Source organism: Arachis hypogaea, chromosome 12 (assembly GCF_003086295.3).
Source record: "Arachis hypogaea cultivar Tifrunner chromosome 12, arahy.Tifrunner.gnm2.J5K5, whole genome shotgun sequence".
Lineage (NCBI taxonomy): Eukaryota > Viridiplantae > Streptophyta > Magnoliopsida > Fabales > Fabaceae > Arachis > Arachis hypogaea.
The window spans coordinates 65,251,332-65,273,020 of NC_092047.1; the positions used below are offsets into that span (position 1 = coordinate 65,251,332).

The 21,689-nt window shown below is 39.1% G+C and overlaps 1 non-coding gene across 1 annotated transcript; it reads left to right on the forward strand.

Annotated features, from left to right (window-relative positions):
• Positions 1–16,758: 16,758 nt before the first annotated feature.
• Positions 16,759–16,862, forward strand: LOC112732119 (small nucleolar RNA R71). Its single transcript, XR_003167856.1, has one exon. It is a non-coding gene; the product is annotated as a small nucleolar RNA R71 (small nucleolar RNA).
• The last annotated feature ends 4,827 nt before the right edge of the window (positions 16,863–21,689 follow it).

Sequence of the window (21,689 nt, forward strand, 5' to 3'; positions counted from 1 at the left end):
ATCAAATGCTTGGGAGGCTAGCAGGCCATGTGTTCTGTTGCTTTTTAAATGGATACTTCGGCTATAATCAGATTGCAGTAGACCCTCAGGACTAGGAGAAGACGGTGTTTACCTATCCCTTTGGGGTATTTGCTTACCGGAGGATGCCGTTTGGACTCTGTAATGCCCCAGCTGTAACAAACTAGTTTTCGAATACGCGAGATATTTTCTGAAGACACGGAATTCTCTGAAAGATCAGTAAAGGGAACATCTCTGCTGTATAATCAAGAATCTTATTCCTAATTTTCATTATGTCATCTTTAAGTCAGGACCTCTTTTGAGGCAAGCTCGACAATGCACGCAATCACAAAGAACCTAGTTTTTGAACCGTACCGATTACGAGTTTTGATTCTGGTTTCCGTAAATAATCTCAGTTTGATGAACTGAACTCGATTCTTGAGAGGATAAAGATATTAGTATAATATTATCATTATATTAGTACTACAAGCTTCTTGAATGATATTATAATATTACCTGGTCTGTTTTAGTTAAAAATAAGAGATCGGTTTAACCAGGTTCACAGTTTACTGGTGCAGCTTAGCACCATCACTCTTTGATGACTTTAGCAATGCTAATGCCTCATCATACATGCTTTATTCTTATATTAAATATGTTACTAGTATCATTTATGCTAGTAGCTCAGAAAATATTTTTTAGAGATATTTTTACGAGTGTTTTGATACATCTAGTTTTAGTAGTTATACACTAGAGATATTTTAATATTATTTTAATCCACCTCGAAACCAACCAATCACAGCACACCTCAAGCACCCCAAGACCTCCAAGGCTGTCTCATTTTCTCCTTATGGCCAGAAATAGGAAGAGAGAAAAAGAGAGAAAATTTCTTAGTTCCAAATCTTAAAAGCTTGATTTCTTCTTAACTAAAACTCAAATTAAAATTCCAATCTGACCAAAATGATCTCTCTTCTTTGTCTACATACCCTTATGACTTATCAAGGCTGGAATCAAGGAGAGTTGACAGCACCTTCTTCCTTTAGCTTCGGTTTCAAGGAAGCATGCTTAAACATGTGTTTTCTTGATGTTCTTCCTTAGGAATCATGCTTAACTTGACTTGAAGGCTAAGAAACCTCAATTTCTAGAAAGCGTAAGGTGAGGAATCTCATCCTAACACTTATATGAAAGTTCGGTCAGTTGAGGGCTTTTGCATTTAAAGTTGTTCTTGATGTGATTTAGGAGGAAAAAGTGCATAAAGAACACTTAAGGACATAACCGAATTTGGGGCAGCAAATCAAGGTAGGGTTTGGTGAAATTAATCTTGATTAATAGTGTTTGAGTTTTGTGATTGTTGTATGCTTTTGTTATGCTTGAAATTGATTGCTTATTAATGAACCACTATTTTATAACTTAATTTGTATCGAATCGAGTGGATTTTGTCAACTATCCTCACACTTATTCATATAAATTGCATGTTTTTAAGATTCCTTCCTAATTTTATGCTATGACTGAAAACATGCTTCCTAGGCATAAAAATTACTAATTTTTTATTCTCTCTTATCACCATTCGATGCCATGATGCATTTGTTGAGTGATTACATGATTTATAGAGCAGGAATGGCATAGAGGATGAAGAGGAAGCATGTTAAAGTGGAAGGAACATAAGAAATTAAAGATTTGAGAAGCTGGAAGTGACGCATATGCATCGCTGAAGCGTACACGTGATCAAGACATCTTCCAAGTGATGCGTACGCATGACTGATGCGTATGCGTGACCAAGAGCATCGTCTACTGACGCGTACATATGACTGATACGTACACGTGGCCAGTGCAGAGCCCACCGATGCGTACGTGTGGTTGACGCGTACGCGTGACTACTGTCACGTGCTGCAATAAAGAGATTACACTGGGGGCGATTTTTAGGCTAATTTCGGCCCAATTTTAAGCCCAAAAATGAAGACAATACACAGGGAATGGAGCTGGGACAGAGACACTCACACATTTAGTTTTTGAGTTTTTGAATTTCTAGTGAGAGAAACTCTGACTTCTCTCTAGGTTTTTTGGTATTCTTAGTTTTACTTTCAATTGGATCTTGAGAGAAACTGTTGTTACCTTCATTTTCTAGTCATTTTCCTTATAGTTTTCTTCTTTAATTCCTTTAGCACTCTTTTCAATTTGGTTGCTTGAATTTTGTTAATGCATTGAGTTATTTCCATATTTATTGTTATTGCTTATTTTGTTTTTGTTGATTATTCTTAGTGGTAATTTGATTTGAATTATTTTCCTAGTTTTTATCATGTCTTTTATCTTTGCTCACCAAGTGTTTGAGGAAATGTCACCCATGATCATGGATTTGATTTTCTTGCTTGGTTTGGGGTTGAGTAATTGGAGCCACTTGAATACTCAAGTGTTTATTGGTATTTGGAGCTTGCTAATTAGCTTGAACCTCACCAACTCTAGTTCTTCTTTATGAAGTGACTAAGACTTGTGAGATAAAGTTAGTTGTGTTCACTTGACTTTCCTTCAATTTTTAGAGGATAAATAAGTGAGAGCAATGGGCCTTTACCATCACACTTGGAAAAGACAATGAGGATAGAAATTCTGATTCTCACCCCTAACCAAGGCCTTTTATATTGATTAATTATCAACTCTTGCTAGTTATCTATTGCTCTAATTTCTAGTTATTTATTTTTCTTGTTCTCAACTTCAAAAATCTTTAGGAAATCCTAACCAATAATTTGTATCTTGTGTCAACTCCTAGGGAAAATGACTCGGGATTCTAGTCCCAGTTATTTATTTCTTTTGTGACATATTTTAACTCTGACTAACAGAAATCCCATTAGTTGAGACTATACTTTGCAACATTGATTTAAAAAAAATACTTTTTGATAATTCTTGACCGACATTTATCCGCTTGTCAAGTTTTGGCGCCGTTACCAGGGAGTTGCATATGTGTGCTATGTTATTTGTTGGTGTAAATATGTTCATATTTGAATAATTGCATTTTTTATTTGTGTGCTAGTTAGTTGTTAGTAGTATTTATTAGTTATCTTGCTTAATATATTTTGTTGCCATGAGCTCTATGTTTCTTTTATTAAATGACGCATTCATTACCGAATCCGAGCTTAGCCCCATTTGATCCCAAAATTGAAAGAACTATATCACAAATTAGGCGAGCTCGGCGTCGGTTAGTGATGCGGGTGGAAACTGTCTCTCAACAAATTTCCTTCGGCAAGTGTACCGAATTTGTCGTCAAGTAAAAACTCATAATAGAGTGAGGTCGAATCCCACAGGGATTGATTGATCAAGCAACTTTAATTAGAAGAATGTTCTAGTTGAGCGAATCCAGAATTTGGGTTGAGAGTTGCAGAAAATAAAATGGCGGGAATGTAAATAACAGAAAAGTAAATACTAGAATTAAAGGACTGGAAGTAAATGATGATAACATGTCACCATGTCATGTTTTTCTATGCTTTTTCATACAAGAAATTTATGATTAGTGCTTAAATATTTCATTCTTTGGTGCTTAAATGGTATATTTCTTTGATTTTTTGATTTGATAAACTTTGTAGGAAATAAGAAGAAAAAGAAGCAAAAAGAGCACAAAATAAGCTAAAAAGAAGAAAAGAGGAATTTTGGGCACACTTTGAAGTTGGAGCACACTTTGGAGGCTTAGGCCACGCTTCTAAAAGCGTGACCCATGACCAAATCAAGGAAGGGAAGCGTGGCCCAAAGGAAGAAAAGCGTGGCTCAAAACAAAAAGAGGACAAAAAGCTTGAGCTAAAGTTTGCCTCAAACTTTAGCTCAAACTTTTGGAGGAGCTTGACTACACCCTGGAGGGAGCAAAAGCTCGCGCCAACGTTTGCCTCAAGCTTTTTGGCAAACGTTGGCATCACAAAACAAACACACTGGAGGAAAAAGCTAGCGCCAACGTTTGCCTCAAGCTTTTTGGCAAACGTTGGCGCCACACCACAACAGCCTGAAGGGGTATACTTCCAACAAGAATAACTTGAGCTACAGAGCTCCAAATGAGGTGATTCAAAAAGCAATGAAAAGTAGGAATCGAGATCTTTCCAAGAATATATGGCACTGTATGGTGGACACTAAAATTGAGGGAGAAAACTGCCCCGAAATGTGCATAAACGAACATGGTGGCAACCTGCAGTGAGGCCAACTGACCTCTGCACCTTCGACGGAGTATAACTCGAGCTGTAGAGCTCCAAATGATGCGCTTCCAACGGCATTGGAAAGTAGACATTCAGAGATTTCCAAAAATATATAATAGTATGGGGTGGACAATATGTTTGAGCCTCCAGAACTGGCGTTTTCGACCACGTTTGAGGCAAACTTTACCTCAAACGCTGCACACCAAGGCCAGCGACCTTATCCTCTTCAAATGAGCATAACGTGAGTTGTAGATGTCCAATTGAGGTGATTCTAATTGAGTTAGAAAGCTGACATTCAGAGCTTTCTAACCATATATAATAGTCTATAGTGGGCATGAAATTTGCAACGTTTACAAGCAGACAAAGTAGTACCCCAACATGCATGCAAGAAGGCCCAACGTTTGGCTAAAAGTTTGACCTCAAACTTTAGCCCAAACGTTGGTAGCAGCAAATAAGGGCAGCTGGTATAAAAAGTTTGAGTAAAAGTTTGCCTCAAACTTTTACTCAAACTTTTATGATTCATGGCCCGGTTCACAATGGGTTTCTCTCCAACTCTAAGAGCAATCAACAGAGGCTTTTGTCAACGCAATTCCATCAAGAGCAAGGGCCCAATTGACACCACTCAAAGGCACAAGAGATAGTTAGAATAGAAATTTCATTTTAATTGTAATTTGTTTTGAATCTCATTTTCATTTTGTAAAAATTCCTATAAATAGGCATCTGTTTCATTTTATTGAGGAGGCGAGCTCCACTAGGGAGCATTAGGAATGCAGAACTCTCTCTCTTTAGTTTTTCTTTTTGTTTTAAATCTTGGGTTGAGAATTGAAGAAATTCTGTTTCAATCTCACCTTGAGAATTCTCTCTGTTTTCTTCTTCTGCAATTTTAATTTCTCCTCTACTACAAGTTCCTTTGCTGCAAGTTTACAATTTAATTTACATTGAGCTTGATTTTGATCTTTGGTTCTCATTGCTTTCTGTTCTCACTGAATTCAATTTACATTCAAGCAATTTAATTCTTCTGCAAGTGCTCTGCATTTTACATTTCTGTTCATGATCTGATTTACTTTTCCTGCAAGTTTAATTTTCTCTAAGCTTTGATCTATTGCTCTCTTTAATTTCCCGCACCCACTCCCCTTTACATTTAATGCAATTTTACTTTTCTTGCAATTTAAGATTCTTGCAATTTACATTTATTGCTCTTAAAGTTACTTGCCAATTTACATTCTGCAACTTTAAATTCATTGTCCTTTACTTCCTGTTGGTTACAATTTCACACAATTCACATCAATGTTAGCTTGACTAAACTAATCACCCACTAAAGTTGCTTGATCCATCAATCCCTGTGGGATCGACCTCACTCACGTGAGTTTTATTACTTGATGCGACCCGGTGCACTTGCCGGTTAGATTTGTGTGTTTGGAATTCGTTTCGTTTTTCCAAAAATACACATCAAGTTTTTGGCGCCGTTGCCGGGGATTGATTTAGATCAACAATGATTAAGTGGGTGAGAAGTCTAGATCAAGCATTTTCTTTATTTTTGTTCTCTGTTCTAAGTTGAAACCAAGGTGTTTGAGTTATTGCCTCACTAAGAAATTCATCTCTGAGATATGAATTTCAATTTTCCTTGGTGTTATGTTTTACAAAATTCACATGGAGTTCAACTCATCTTATGATCAAACACGTTTTATGGGATATTACCCACCATCACCAATCTCTAATGGTGGCTGGAAATATCACCAAGAGAATACACATTCTGAGCACTCCAATTCATGGAGATTTGCTTCAGAGACACAAGATGAACAAGAAAATCATATGGGATACCAACCACCACCACAAAATGATTCATATCATTATCCTCATGGTGGATGGAAGCATCACCAAAGAATGGAAGAGCATCCACCCTCACGTCCCAGTTTCCCATTTGAAAGTTCTTCATCACTTGATTATGATTACTCTCAACCTTCATCTCTTGAACCAACAGATGAGGATTACCTTCAAGCCATTGAAATACACAGAAAACTCGTGGAAAGATACACACAACCCCAATCCTGGAAAGAATTCGTATTCAAGAAGATGAATGAGTTCTCAGAGCAATCAAGGGGGAACGTAGAACCATCAAACAGTAAGGATGAAGACCAATTGATGGATGTAAAGGATAAAGTGGAAGAGCAAGATGAGGAGGCTACTGCATCAAGTGAACTTTCAATGAAGAATGAGGTGGTGGAGGTATTTGAACCTGAAACTGCACTTGAGGTGACAAGAGCACATGGCAACTCACAACTCTCACAAACCTCCCTGGACCAAAACGCCTCAACACTTGAATCCATGATTGAAAAGTATGAAGAGGAGATGAAGAAAGCTTGGGAAGATCAACAAACCTCCTACATGAAAGAGCTATTAAAGCAAATGTTGAGTGTAAAAGAGGAAGTGGAGGAGCAAGAAAGTGAGGAAGTCATTCCAAACTCAAGTGAGGCAGAGAAGTACATGAAGGAGGAGTTCATGGAACCATCAGTTCAAAAGGCTCTGGATGAATACAAAACTCCAATAATCACACAACAACCAAGACTTGGATTCAAAGAAGTGAAGGCAACTAACAAGAGCACCAATCCTGTCCCTGATCCAGCAAGCAAGATCAATCAAGCCATTTGCAAAAGGAAGCTTGCTGAGGAAAGGCCAAGGCAAGGGACAGTAGCTGAAACTTCTCCTCCTTTGAAGTCATTTCTCTTAACAAATTGGAAGAAGAGGAAGAAAGTAAAGAACAGGTAGATAGTAGGTACATTTCTTCTCCTTGCTTTGTTTAAATTTCAATAAATTGGCATATGATCACATTCTAAGTTTGGTGTTGCCTTGCAACAAATTGTTTTCAATCCCGTTTGGATGATTGCATCAATTCTACATGAAGTGTCACGCTAAGATTCTAAGTTTGGTGTGCCACTTAATTTTCTATGCAATGAATCCAGCAACATCACTTGTCTGCATAATCATATTGCCTTTTACAGTGTTATTTTTTTTCTTAGTTGGATAATTTTTGTTTTCTCTTTGTTTCATTTATTTACTTGTTTTTAATGCTTTCCTTCATTAACTATTTTTGTTAATACATCACCAAGACATCCTTATTCATAACAGACTCTTCATTTGGTGATTGTATTTAACATATAACAGTTTCTTTTGTTTAGTTTTAGTTCAAATAAATTGACATATGGTTGCATTCTAAGTTTGGTGTTGCTATGCAACAAAATTTGGTTCCAATTCTCACAAGATACTTGCATTAATTCCAAGTGAAAGTGTCACACTAAGTTTGGTGTGCCACTTATCTTTTATGCAATGTATTGTGCACACCTTCTTATCTATGCAATCATAATGTCTCTGTCTCTTATGCCTTGATTGTTATCTTTAATTTTGCTTGCTTGAAACACATGCACCACTAACATTCCATTGTGTAAGACATTCATGATCCATCTTAGCCCTATAGCCACGGTTCTAATAGTGCTTGAGGATGAGCAAGCATTCCGTGTTTGGTATGAGAAGGAGGAGAATGGGAGGAAAATGACAACAATAGAGAAGATGAACTACAAGGTTGTAAAGTTCCGTTTCCTCTCATTTATTTCAAGCACCATAAACTGCATGATTGTCTTTGTCTTCTCTGGATGCATGTGTGGTATGAAAAGGCATAGTTTGATTTCTAAATTGCAACATGGTGATGTGCCACTATGATTACCAACTTGAGTTTTGTGAATTCAAAAGCAATAAAGTATCATGATCATAAACAAACAAGGAATTAAAGAAGAGTTTAGCATGTGCATACAAGTATTGGAAAGCTAGTATGATTAATTGTTGCTTAATTGCATTGGATTTTATTTAATTGAAGTTTTCATCTAGCACATTTTGTGAAATCTTTTGAAATCATGAAAACCTTGAAGAAGCAAATACAATTAAAGCAAGAAAAGAAAAAAGGAAAGAATGAGAAAGCTGAAGGCTCTGAGTACCAATGGCAATTCATTTGTTAAGTACTTGTGGTGTTTATGTATTAAGCCAAATGCTTGAAAACAAAACACTTAGAAGTCAAGGTTAGGCTCAAAGTGCAAAAGCACTCCCTCAAAGCTCAAGGCTCTGAGCATCAATGATTAGAGAGTCAAGAAAAGAAAAGAAAAATGAGCTTAATGAAGTCCTCTAATCAAATGCTTGTGGTGCTTATGTATCAAGTGGTAATACTTGAAAACAAAGCATTTAGAAGTCGTAGCTTTGTTATCAACTCATGGGGCAAAGCACCCAAAAGGAGAAGCTAATAAGAAAATCAAAAGCTTGTTTCAAGGAAGAAATATAAAGAAAAGATTTCATAAAATGAGCTAAATAGAAGCATCAATCATTTACAATTCTTTTGTGATTGTAGCACGCATAGAAAACTAGCTTGCCATGAACATTGAGTTGCTATTCTTCTTACCTTGGATTGTCAATCTTTAAATGCATGATTCTTTTCTTGCTTGGGGACAAGCAAGGTTTAAGTTTGGTGTTGTGATGACATGTCACCATGTCATGTTTTTCTATGCTTTTTCATACAAGAAATTTATGATTAGTGCTTAAATATTGCATTCTTTGGTGCTTAAATGGTATATTTCTTTGATTTTTTGATTTGATAAACTTTGTAGGAAATAAGAAGAAAAAGAAGCAAAAAGAGCACAAAATAAGCTAAAAAGAAGAAAAGAGGAATTTTGGGCACACTTTGAAGTTGGAGCACACTTTGGAGGCTTAGGCCACGCTTCTAAAAATGTGACCCATGACCAAATCAAGGAAGGGAAGCGTGGCCCAAAGGAAGAAAAGCGTGGCTCAAAACAAAAAGAGGACAAAAAGCTTGAGCTAAAGTTTGCCTCAAACTTTAGCTCAAACTTTTGGAGGAGCTTGACTACACCCTGGAGGGAGCAAAAGCTTGCGCCAACGTTTGCCTCAAGCTTTTTGGCAAACGTTGGCATCACAAAACAAACACACTGGAGGAAAAAGCTTGCGCCAACGTTTGCCTCAAGCTTTTTGGCAAACGTTGGCGCCACACCACAACAGCCTGAAGGGGTATAGTTCCAACAAGAATAACTTGAGCTACAGAGCTCCAAATGAGGTGATTCAAAAAGCAATGGAAAGTAGGAATCGATATCTTTCCAAGCATATATGGCACTGTATGGTGGACACTAAAATTGAGGGAGAAAACTGCCCCGAAATGTGCATAAACGAACATGGTGGCAACCTGCAGTGAGGCCAACTGACCTCTACACCTTCGACGGAGTATAACTCGAGCTGTAGAGCTCCAAATGATGCGCTTCCAACGGCATTGGAAAGTAGACATTCAGAGCTTTCCAACAATATATAATAGTATGGGGTGGACAATATGTTTGAGCCTCCAGAACTGGCGTTTTCGACCATGTTTGAGGCAAACTTTACCTCAAACGCTGCACACCAAGGCCAGCGACCTTGTCCTCTTCAAATCAGTATAACTTGAGTTGTAGATTTCCAATTGAGGTGATTCCAATTGGGTTAGAAAGCTGACATTCAGAGCTTTCTAACCATATATAATAGTCTATAGTGGGCATGAAATTTGCAACGTTTACAAGCAGACAAAGTAGTACCCCAACATGCATGCAAGAAGGCCCAACGTTTGGCTAAAAGTTTGACCTCAAACTTTAGCCCAAACGTTGGTAGCAGCAAATAAGGGCATCTGGTATAAAAGGTTTGAGTAAAAGTTTGCCTCAAACTTTTAGTCAAACTTTTACTCAAACTTTTATGATTCATGGCCCGGTTCACAATAGGTTTCTCTCCAACTCCAAGAGCAATCAACAGAGGCTTTTGTCAACCCAATTCCATCAAGAGCAAGGGCCCAATTGACACCACTCAAAGGCACAAGAGATAGTTAGAATATAAATTTCATTTTAATTGTAATTTGTTTTGAATCTCATTTTCATTTTGTAAAAATGCCTATAAATAGGCATCTGTTTCATTTTATTGAGGAGGCAAGCTCCACTAGGGAGCATTAGGAATGCAGAACTCTCTCTCTTTAGTTTTTCTTTTTGTTTTAAATCTTGGGTTGAGAATTGAAGAAATTCTGTTTCAATCTCACCTTGAGAATTCTCTCTGTTTTCTTCTTCTGCAATTTTAATTTCTCCTCTACTACAAGTTCCTTTGCTGCAAGTTTACAATTTAGTTTACATTGAGCTTGATTTTGATCTTTGGTTCTCATTGCTTTCTGTTCTCACTGAATTCAATTTACATTCAAGCAATTTAATTCTTCTGCAAGTGCTCTGCATTTTACATTTCTGTTCATGATCTGAATTACTTTTCCTGTAAGTTTAATTTTCTCTAAGCTTTGATCTATTGCTCTCTTTAATTTCCAGCACCCACTCCCCTTTACATTTAATGCAATTTAAGATTCTTGCAATTTACATTTCTTGCTCTTAAAGTTACTTGCCAATTTACATTCTGCAACTTTAAATTCATTGTCCTTTACTTCCTGTTGGTTACAATTTCACACAATTCACATCAATGTTAGCTTCACTAAACTAATCACCCACTAAAGTTGCTTGATCCATCAATCCCTGTGGGATCGACCTCACTCACGTGAGTTTTATTACTTGATGCAACCCGGTGCACTTGCCGGTTAGTTTCGTGTGTTTGGAAAATTCATTTTCCGCAAAAACACCATCAAATGACTGAAAGTAAATTACAGAATTGTAAATGGGAATGGGGGATTTGCTCATAAAAGTAAATGGCAGAAATTAAAGAGAATGGGTAAGATCAGAGATGGGGAGTTCATTGGGCTTAAGAGATGTTGCAATTCTCCGGATCAAGTTCATTTTCATCTCTTCCTCAATCAATGCACTCATTGATCTCCTTGGCAATCTTAATTGATTGAATTACAATTTCTTGCAATTCAATCTCTCAAATCTTGATCAATAGCCAATTCCTTGGTCAATTGCTCATGAGAAGAGATGAAGTGTGGTCACTGATTATACCACATGCATTTCCCAAACCAGGTATTGAGAGGATTATAGTCACATATCCATCCAAACCCAATTTGGTCCAGCATGAGAAAGCACTTCTAGCTTGATCTCTTCATTCCTCTTTCAAGGTTCAGAAGAGATCCAAGTCTGAATAGCTCCTTTTCCAAGATAGCTACCCAATTGGATGAAGATCGAAAGCTTTCAAGTAAAATCAAGAGAAAAGAGAGAAGAAGAATAATGAAAACTAGTATTGATCCATCAACTTACAACAGAGCTCCTTAACCCAATGAAAGGGGTTTAGTTGTTCATAGCTCTAGAAAATGAAAACAAAGATGGAGAATACATCATAAAACTAGAAAATGCAGAGAAGGTAAAATACAGAGAGTAGTTCTCTTTTCCAACTCCCAGAACTCCTTAAACAATTCAAAGCTACTCCTATATATACTAATTTTCTCAGCTTCTAGTTGGCTCTTCAAGTCTTGGGCCTTTGGATCTTGAGTTTGAAGCAGTTCTCTTCTTCATTTGGGCTTGGCTTTACTTGCAGAGAGAAAGTGTGAAGTGGGTAGAGACTTTAGCTCAGGACGTTAGGGGTGTTAACGTTTAGTGAAAATATGAGTTCGAGAACGTTAGTGACAATCAACTTTCTCACTAACGTTCCTAAGTAAAAGCCACGTTAACTTCAACGTTAGTGGAACAAACGTTGCCACTAACGTTGCCTCTAAGTCCTTCGCACACGTTATTGGGACTTAACATTCCCAATAACTTTGAAAAGCCCCCTTTGTTCCCACGTTAGAGCCCACGTTAACTTAGTTAACGTGGCTCTTTAACGTGGGCTTGCCATCCTTCGAGAACGTTAGTGACACTCAACATTGTCACTAACGTTCCAAGGTGCCCCTAACGTGGACTCTAACGTGGCCATGCTTAGCCATCCCCAACGTTAGTGACAATGTTGGGTGTCACTAACGTTGGCTCATCATTCACTCATCAACGTTAGCTTCCACGTTAACTAAGTTAACGTGGCTCTTAGTGGCTTGTGTGGCTCCTTCCAACGTTAGTGACAATGTTGAGTGTCACTAACGTTGGCCATCACCTTCTTTTTCACACGTTAGCCTCCACGTTAACTAAGTTAACGTGGAAGTTAACGTGGCTCCTTGGGGGTTATGTGGTTGCTTCCAACATTAGTGACAATGTTGGGTGTCACTAACGTTGTCGACCACTCTTGCTTCTTACGTTAGCTCCCACGTTAACCAAGTTAACGTGGGAGTTAACGTGGTATGTTTCTCCTTAGGCCAACGTTAGTGACAATGTTGAATGTCACTAACGTTGGCGTTTCTTCCCCCTTTTAACGTTAGAGGCCACGTTAACTAAGTTAACGTGGACTCTAACGTGGCCACTTATGAGCATTTGCCAACGTTAGTGACAATGTTAAGTGTCACTAACGTTGGCTCAACTTCCCCTCTCCACGTTAGAGTTCACGTTAACTTAGTAAACGTGACTCTTAACGTGGTCAATGATGGCTTCGAGAGCGTTATTGGCAATCACTTTTCTCATTAACTTTGCAAGTTACCTCCCATTCCTTGCTTCCTTTGGTCCTGAAATCAAGCAATAGAGTGCATCAAAGTTCTAGTCCAAGTCATGGGCAATGCAGCATATAATTTGTCACTAAACTCATTCAAAATCCTCATGAAATAATGTAAAATGCACAATGTATGCTTGAATCAAGGTGTAAGTGAATATCTACCCAAAACTAGCTTATTTCCTAAAGGAATGCATGAAACTAACCTAAAAACAGTAAAGAAAAGGTCAGTGAAACTGGCCAAGATGCCCTGGCATCACAACACCAAACTTAAAGCTTGCTTGTCCCTAAGCAAGTATTGGAACAAGAGAATGATGAATGGAATGCCAAGAGAAATGAGTCATTCTTGTGGAAGTCATATCACTGATTTTATGGTGGTTTCATGCATAGCAACTTAGGTTTATTCCTTTACTGGCTTTCAGACCTTTATCATGTCCTAAAACACTCACTTTGCTTACATCCTATGAGACTTTTATTCATTGATCCCTTTATTATCATTTCAGAGCTTATTGGTGTTCTTAGGCTAAGTGCTCTGTAAGGGGGCAACTTTTTAAGATAAGCTTTCAGCCAACACTCCCGAACCAGTTGGTTCAAGGTGCTAGGTGTTGAAGCACCCCTAAAGACTTACTCCCTCAAGTGTCTCCCCCATACATACACACCACAGGCATATAGTTCATTTATTTTCCTTCTTGAGACCTTGGTGTCCAGCACCTCTTTGGGTTACTAAATGCTCTGTGGTGAGGGTTACTCTTGATAATGGACTTTCAGCTGATAATCCCGGGTTAGTTAACCCAAGTTACCAAGTGATAAAGCACCCCTAAGAGCTTATTCATCCAAGTAGATCCCTCACACAAGAACACCACAGACACATATCTTAAGATCAAAACCATTGGTGCCTAGCCTTATTGCTTACTCTTTTTCTTTTGTTTTTCTACTTTCAATATTCTTTTCTCTTTCTCTTATTAGGATCTTGTCATATACTTAGTCTCATGAGTATATTCAAAGCAAAGTATTCAGGCCAGATAGTTGTCATCCCACCTTATGGTTGAACCAACTTAGCTAACTTATGATCATACCACAAACTCATGAATGTACTTTATAGTATGAATTCCACTCTGGTCTTTTGAAACATAAACATTCTCTCTTCATTTGATTTAAAGGGACAAGCATACAAGTAAGTAAGTAAGGATGCAGTGACATAAAGACTAGTGCACATAGACCTATTCAGAACTTAAAAGACAGAATTTAAAAAGGGTTCAACTACGAGTAACTACAAATCAAAAGTGCATTCGGACTTCCAACTTTCAACAATTCTGAGTACAATGGAATTAAGTAACAATACAACCTTCGGGTGATGATTTCTGGTTTCCCTCTCTCTTTGTCATCATCCTAGTTTTTGGTGCCTCGCTTCTTTGGGTGAAGGTGCACCATTTCCTGATAAGATTCCTGCAAGGTTACTGGAAGTTGCTTGTTCCCAAAGCACTTGAGACATAGTTAGCTTGCATGTATGCTTGTGCCTTTTGAACTCAATTTGGTGTGTGAACACCAAACTTAGTTCCTTGCCCAGTACAAAACATTGCATATATGCAGAGAACCTCATATCTTGTTATCAACAAAGCAATGATCACCTACAGTCTAACTACATTTAAGTGGTTTCTCTTGATTGGATGGAGCTAGCAATGTTCTTTTGGAGTGGAGTGTAATTCTAACCAATGTCCTTTGGTGGAACACCAAACTTAGAATTACACTATCACTCTTGGATTGTTCTGGTGTGGAACACCAAACTTAGCTCCTTACAATACAGGGGAAATACCTTGTGATCTTTATTGAAATAAAGATGAAAGTGAAACTACCTGAGGTTGGGTTGCCTCCCAACAGAGTGCTCTTTTATTGTCGCTAGCTCGACGTTTTTTCCTCATCAGGGTGGTTGGTAGTGCTTAAAGTCCTCCCCTCTTGCTGTGGACTTATATCCATTGGTTGGATCAATGATTTCTACATGTTCCAGGGAGAGAACTTTGTTGATAGTGAAGACCTTAGGTAACTGAGATGGTACAGTAGGGAGATTAGGGGGAATATCTGGGAAGTAAGCTGAGACAACTCTATCCCCTGGAGAGAAGTCTTCCGTAGGGATCTTCTTGTTCCTCCACCTCCTTGGTACCTTCTTCTTTGTTTCTTTTGAGGTTGCCTTGCCCTCGGTGACCTCTTTTTCTAAAGGAGTTGTGATGCTGTCTTTACCTGCCTCTAGAGGTTTAGGTTCTTCCAACTTTTTCTTGAGCTGTGGCAATTGCTGTTTTCCTTGTTTATCAATTAAGGGATCTCAGAATGAACTGGCTGTGCTTCAGTGCTTGTCTCCTCTTTTAGTGTCTCATTATCATCTGTGCTTAGTTCCTTGTCCTCTTGATCTGTTTCTTGTGATAGTTTGAAAACATTGAAGCTGACTCGTTCATCATGGATTCTCAATATTAGCTCCCCTTTCTCTACATCGATAAGTGCTCTGGCCGTAGCTAGGAATGGTCTTCCCAATATGATTGGGTGAGTGTGACTCTCTTCCATGTCCAGGATGACAAAGTCTGTTGGGAGAAAGTATTTCCCAACCTTTAGCAACACATTTTCCACCACTCCTATTGCTTGCTTTTAAGTTTTGTCAGTCAGTCTGATGATTACATCTGTGGGCATTATCTCATTGATCTGCAGCCTCTTCACCAAGGATAAGGGCAGTAAGTTGATGCTGGCCCCCAAATCACATAGTGCTCTATCGAACATAGTTTCACCTATGGCACAAGGGATGTGGAAACTCCCTGGGTCTCTTCTTTTTGTAGGCAACTCAGGTTGAATAAGGGCACTACATTCCTTGTTCATCACTATAGTCTGGCCTCCTTTGAGTGAGCTTTTCCTGGGAAGAAGTTCCTTCATATACTTGATGAATGCAGGCATTTGTTGAATTGCCTTGATGAATGGTATGTTTACATGTAGAGATGCAAACAAGTCTAGGAACCTTGAGTATATTCTCTTTCCCACAGCACCATTGAGCAGTTGAGGGAAGGGTGCATAGAGCTTCAGCAGCTCTTGTTGTGAAATTTCTGGTTCTTGGTGATCTCTATCCTCCTCCTTTGTTGAGTTGTCTTCAGGTTGTTCGAAAAGTTTGCCTTGCTTGTCTTCAGTCTCCTGATCACTTGTAGTGACCATTTTGCAATCTTCCCATCTTACTTTCTTTGCTTCTCCTTTGGGGTTTTTCTCCGTGTCACTTGGGAAGCTATCAGTAGGTTTGGGAATCTTCTCAGCTAAACATCCCACCTGGAATTCCAGCTTCCTAATGGTCTCTCCCTGGTTCTTAATATTGGCTCGCACCTCCTCTTTGAACACCTTATTTTCTTGAATCTCTTGGCATATTCCTTCAAGTAAGGTTTCAATCTTAGAGAGCTTGTCATCAATTGATGGGTGATTCGAAGCAGATGTGCTATTTTGGTTTTGATAGGCGTGTGGAGAAGTGTTGTTGTGGGGGTGTTGAGATGTCCTCTGTGTGAATTGTTGGTGAGCTGCATTGTTGTTGGAGTTGTAACGTCTCTGGTCTTGGTTTTGATCTTTCTGACTTCCCCACCCAAAGTTTGGGTGGTTTCTCCATCCAGGGTTATAGGTCTTGGAGTATGGATCATAGTTTTACCTTGGTGAATTCCCAATGTAGTTGGCTTGCTCCTGACTACCCTCTGCTTTTTCATTCACTCCTTCTTGGGTTGTTGATGAAGTTGAGATTGCTACTACTTGGTTCCTCTCCATCTTCTTGGTGAGGTCAGCCAGCTGCTGGGTAATGAGCTTGTTTTGGGCCAACAGAGCATCTACATTGTTTAGCTCCATTACTCCTCTTGTGTTCCCTCTTTCGGAAGCATAGAAGTAGTCGTTCTCTGCTACTGTTTCAATGACATCTATAGCCTCCTCAATGGTTTTCTTCTTGTTCAAGGATCCTCCGGATGAATGGTCTACAGCCTTCTTTGACTCATAAGAGAGCCCTTCATAGAAAATGTGCAGCTGCACCCATTCGTTGAACATGTCAGGTGGACACCTCCTTGTGAGGTCCTTAAATCTCTCCCATGCTTCATACAAAGTTTCACCATCTTGTTGCCTGAAAGTTTGGACCTCAGCTCTCAGCCTATTGATTCTTTGAGGAGGGTAAAATCTTGCTAAGAATTTGTTCACCACGTCTTCCCAAGTTGTCAAGCTTTCCCTTGGGAAAGATTCCAGCCACTTGGCTGCCTTGTCCCTGAGTGAGAATGGAAATAAGAGCAGTCTATAGGCGTCAGGATGAACACCATTAGACTTCACTGTGTCACATATTCTCAGGAAGGTGGTTAAATGTTGATTGGTGTCTTCTTGAACACCTCCTCCAAACGAACAGTTGTTCTGAACAAGGGTGATGAACTGTGGTTTAAGTTCAAAGTTGTTGGCATGGATTGTTGGCTTTTGGATGCTACTTCCACAATTGCCTGGGTTTGGATTGATGTAAGAGCCCAAAACTCTTCTATCCTCCCCAACATGATTTGCTCTACCTCCTCCCCCATGGTTGTGATCCTCTTCTTCATGATGGTTTTCCATGTTGTCTTCCATGTTTGGTTCAAAGAATTCCTCCTCTTCCTCAGCACCAACCACTTTCTTTCCTCTTGCCTCCCTCCTTAATCTAAGAAAGGTCCTCTCAGGTTCAGAATCGAAGGAAGTTAAAGCCCCGCTTCTTCTCCCTGTCATACAACCAACAAGTGCAAGCAAGAAAAGATAGGTGCAGAAAGTATTTTTGTCAGAATTACTGTTAGTTGTGGGTGATGCAATATATCAAACAGTTAGTGGGTTAGCAAACAGGATTGAAAATAACAAATAAAAACAAAAGAGTAAAGGGGGAAGGGAAGAAGTTTAACTAAAACAAAAAGTAAATCACTCAAACAAAAAATGAAATTCACAAAATGAAAATGCTCAATCTAGTGATCTTCCAATTTAATCATTGTTGATGCTCAATCAATCCCCGGCAACGGCGCCATAAACTTGATGCGGGTGGAAACTGTCTCTCAACAAATTTCCTTCGGCAAGTATACCGAATTTGTCATCAAGTAAAAACTCACAATAGAGTAAGGTCGAATCCCACAGGGATTGATTGATCAAGCAACTTTAATTAGAAGAATGTTCTAGTTGAGCGAATCCAGAATTTGGGTTGAGAGTTGCAGAAAATAAAATAGCGGGAATGTAAATAACAGAAAAGTAAATGCTAGAATTAAAGGACTGGAAGTAAATGACTGAAAGTAAATTGCAGAATTGTAAATGGGAATGGGGGATTTGCTCATAAAAGTAAATGGCAGAAATTAAAGAGAATGGGTAAGATCAGAGATGGGGAGTTCATTGGGCTTAGGAGATGTTGCAATTCTCCGGATCAAGTTCATTTTCATCTCTTCCTCAATCAATGCACTCATTGATCTCCTTGGCAATCTTAATTGATTGAATTACAATTTCTTGCAATTCAATCTCTTAAATCTTGATCAATAGCCAATTCCTTGGTCAATTGCTCATGAGAAGAGATGAAGTGTGGTCACTGATTATACCACATGCATTTCCCAAACCAGGTATTGAGAGGATTATAGTCACGTATCCATACAAACCCAATTTGGTCCAGCATGAGAAAGCACTTCTAGCTTGATCTCTTCATTCCTCTTTCAAGGTTCAGAAGAGATCCAAGTTTGAATAGCTCATTTTCCAAGATAGCTACCCAATTGGATGAAGATCAAAAGCTTTCAAGTAAAATCAAGAGAAAAGAGAGAAGAAGAATAATGAAAACTAGTATTGATCCATCAACTTACAACAGAGCTCCCTAACCCAATGAAAGGGGTTTAGTTATTCATAGCTCTAGAAAATGAAAACAAAGATGGAGAATACATCATAAAACTAGAAAATGCAGAGAAGGTAAAATACAGAGAGTAGTTCTCTTTTCCAACTCCCAGAACTCCTTAAACAATTCAAAGCTACTCCTATATATACTACTTTTCTCAGCTTCTAGTTGGCTCTTCAAGTCTTGGGCCTTTGGATCTTGAGTTTGAAGCAGTTCTCTTCTTCATTTGGGCTTGGCTTTACTTGCAGAGAGAAAGTGTGAAGTGGGCAGAGACTTTAGCTCAGGATGTTAGGGGTGTTAATGTTTAGTGAAAATATGAGTTCGAGAACGTTAGTGACAATCAACTTTCTCACTAACGTTCCTAAGTAAAAGCCACGTTAACTTCAACGTTAGTGGCACAAACATTGCCACTAACGTTGCCTCTAAGTCCTTCGCACACGTTATTGGGACTTAACATTCCCAATAACTTTGAAAAGCCCCCTTTGTTCCCACGTTAGAGCCCACGTTAACTTAGTTAATGTGGGCTTGCCATCCTTCGAGAACGTTAGTGACACTCAACATTGTCACTAACGTTCCAAGGTGCCCCTATGTCTCACGTTAGAGTCCACGTTAACTAGGTTAACGTGGCTTCTAACGTGGCCATGCTTAGCCATCCCCAACGTTAGTGACAATGTTGGGTGTCACTAACGTTGGCTCATCATTCACTCATCAACGTTAGCTTCCACGTTAACTAAGTTAACGTGGGAGTTAACGTGGCTCTTAGTGGCTTGTGTGGCTCCTTCCAACGTTAGTGAGAATGTTGAGTGTCACTAACGTTGGCCATCACCCTCTTTTTCACACGTTAGACTCCACGTTAACTAAGTTAACGTGGAAGTTAACGTGGCTCCTTGGGGGTTGTGTGGTTGCTTCCAACGTTGGGTGTCACTAACGTTGTCGACCACTCTTGCTTCTTACGTTAGCTCCCACGTTAACCAAGTTAACGTGGGAGTTAACGTGGTATGTTTCTCCTTAGGCCAACGTCAGTGACAATGTTGAATGTCACTAACGTTGGCGTTTCTTCCCCCTTTTAACGTTAGAGGCCACGTTAACTAAGTTAACGTGGACTTTAACGTGGCCACTTATGAGCATTTGCCAATGTTAGTGACAATGTTAAGTGTCACTAACGTTGGCTCAACTTCCCCTCTCCACGTTAGAGTTCACGTTAACTTAGTTAACGTGACTCTTAACGTGGTCAATGATGGCTTCGAGAGCGTTATTGGCAATCACTTTTCTCATTAACTTTGCAAGTTACCTCCCATTCCTTGCTTCCTTTGGTCCTGAAATCAAGCAATAGAGTGCATCAAAGTTCTAGTCCAAGTCATGGGCAATGCAGCATACAATTTTTCACTAAACTCATGCAAAATCCTCATGAAATAATGTAAAATGCACAATGTATGCTTGAATCAAGGTGTAAGTGAATATCTACCCAAAACTAGCTTATTTCCTAAAGGAATGCATGAAACTAACCTAAAAACAGTAAAGAAAAGGTCAGTGAAACTGGCCAAGATGCCCTGGCATCAGTTAGCCTCCGATGGTGGTTAAGGAGTTTCCGCCAATTCACCAATCTTACCCGAGGTTGAATCCAAAGCGTCATTTGAGGAAGAAACTAACTCCTCTCCTACTAAATCTATTGACGTCTCTTTCATTGATTTAGGTACCGATACTATGGCCTCTCCTATAAGAATCACTCTCAAGGAGTGTGGGAGCTCCAGATTTAACTCTTCAACCATTTTAAGCACGTCATCCAAATTTGAATGCCAATTTTGAGCTAAAGACCTCATTGATTAATCTACTTCCTAAGTTCCATGGCCTACCCTCTCAAGATCCCATCAAGCACCTTAGAGACTTTCAAACGGCTTATTCAACTGCTAGGCGGTATGGTGCGGATGAGGTTGCCATTTGGTTATATGTTTTCTGGTGCACGAAATTATGATCATCATCAATGGCGCCAAAGACTTGGAGCTCTCAAACGTGAATCATACTTTGTCACAATACTGCACAACTAACCAGCAAGTGCACTGGGTCGTCCAAGTAATACCTTACGTGAGTAAGGGTCGATCCCACGGAGACTGTCGGCTTGAAGCAAGCTATGGTCATCTTGTAAATCTCAGTCAGGAGGATTCAAATGGCTATGGAGAATTGATAATTAAAAGATGGATAAAATATAAAATAGAATAAAGATAGAGATACTTATGTAATTCATTGGTAGGAATTTCAAATAAGCGTATGAAGATGCTTTGTTCCTCTTGAACCTCTACTTTCCTATTGCCTTTGTCTAATCATTCATACTCCCTTCCATGGCAAGCTTTATGTTGGGCATCACTGTTGTCAATGGCTACTTCCCGTCCTCTCAGTGGAAATGTTCCAAATGCGCTATCACCGCACGGCTAATCATCTGTCGATTCTCGATCATGTTGCAATAGGATCCAATTGATCCTTTTGCGTCTGTCACTCGCCCAACACTCGCGAGTTTGAAGCTCGTCACAGTCATACCTTCCCAAATCCTACTCAAAATACCACAGACAAGGTTTAGACTTTCTGGATCTCAAGAATGACCGCCAATAATTCTAGCCTATACCACGAAGGTTCCAATATTAGATTAGAAACCCAAGAGATACGCATTCAAGCCATTGCTAGTAGAACAGAGGTGGTTGTCAGGCACATGTTCATAGGTGAGAATGATGATGAGTGTCACGGATCATCACATTCACCAAGTTGAAGAACGAATGAATATCTTAGAGAAGAAGTAGGCATGAATTGAATAGAAGAACAATAGTAATTGTATTAATTCATGAAGAACAGCAGAGCTCCACACCTTAATCTATGGTGTAGAAACTCCACCGTTGAAAATACATAAGAACAAGGTTTAGGCATGGCAGTGAGGCCAGCCTCCAAAACGTGATCAAGAGATCAAAAGTATATCAAAAGTGTGTCTTAAAGTATGAAAATACAATAGCAAAAGGTCCTATTTTTAGAAATCTAGTAGCCTAGGGTTACAGAAATAGGTAATTAATGCAGAAATCTTCTTCCGGGCCCACTTGGTGTGTGCTTGGGCTGAGCATTGTTGCTTCCAT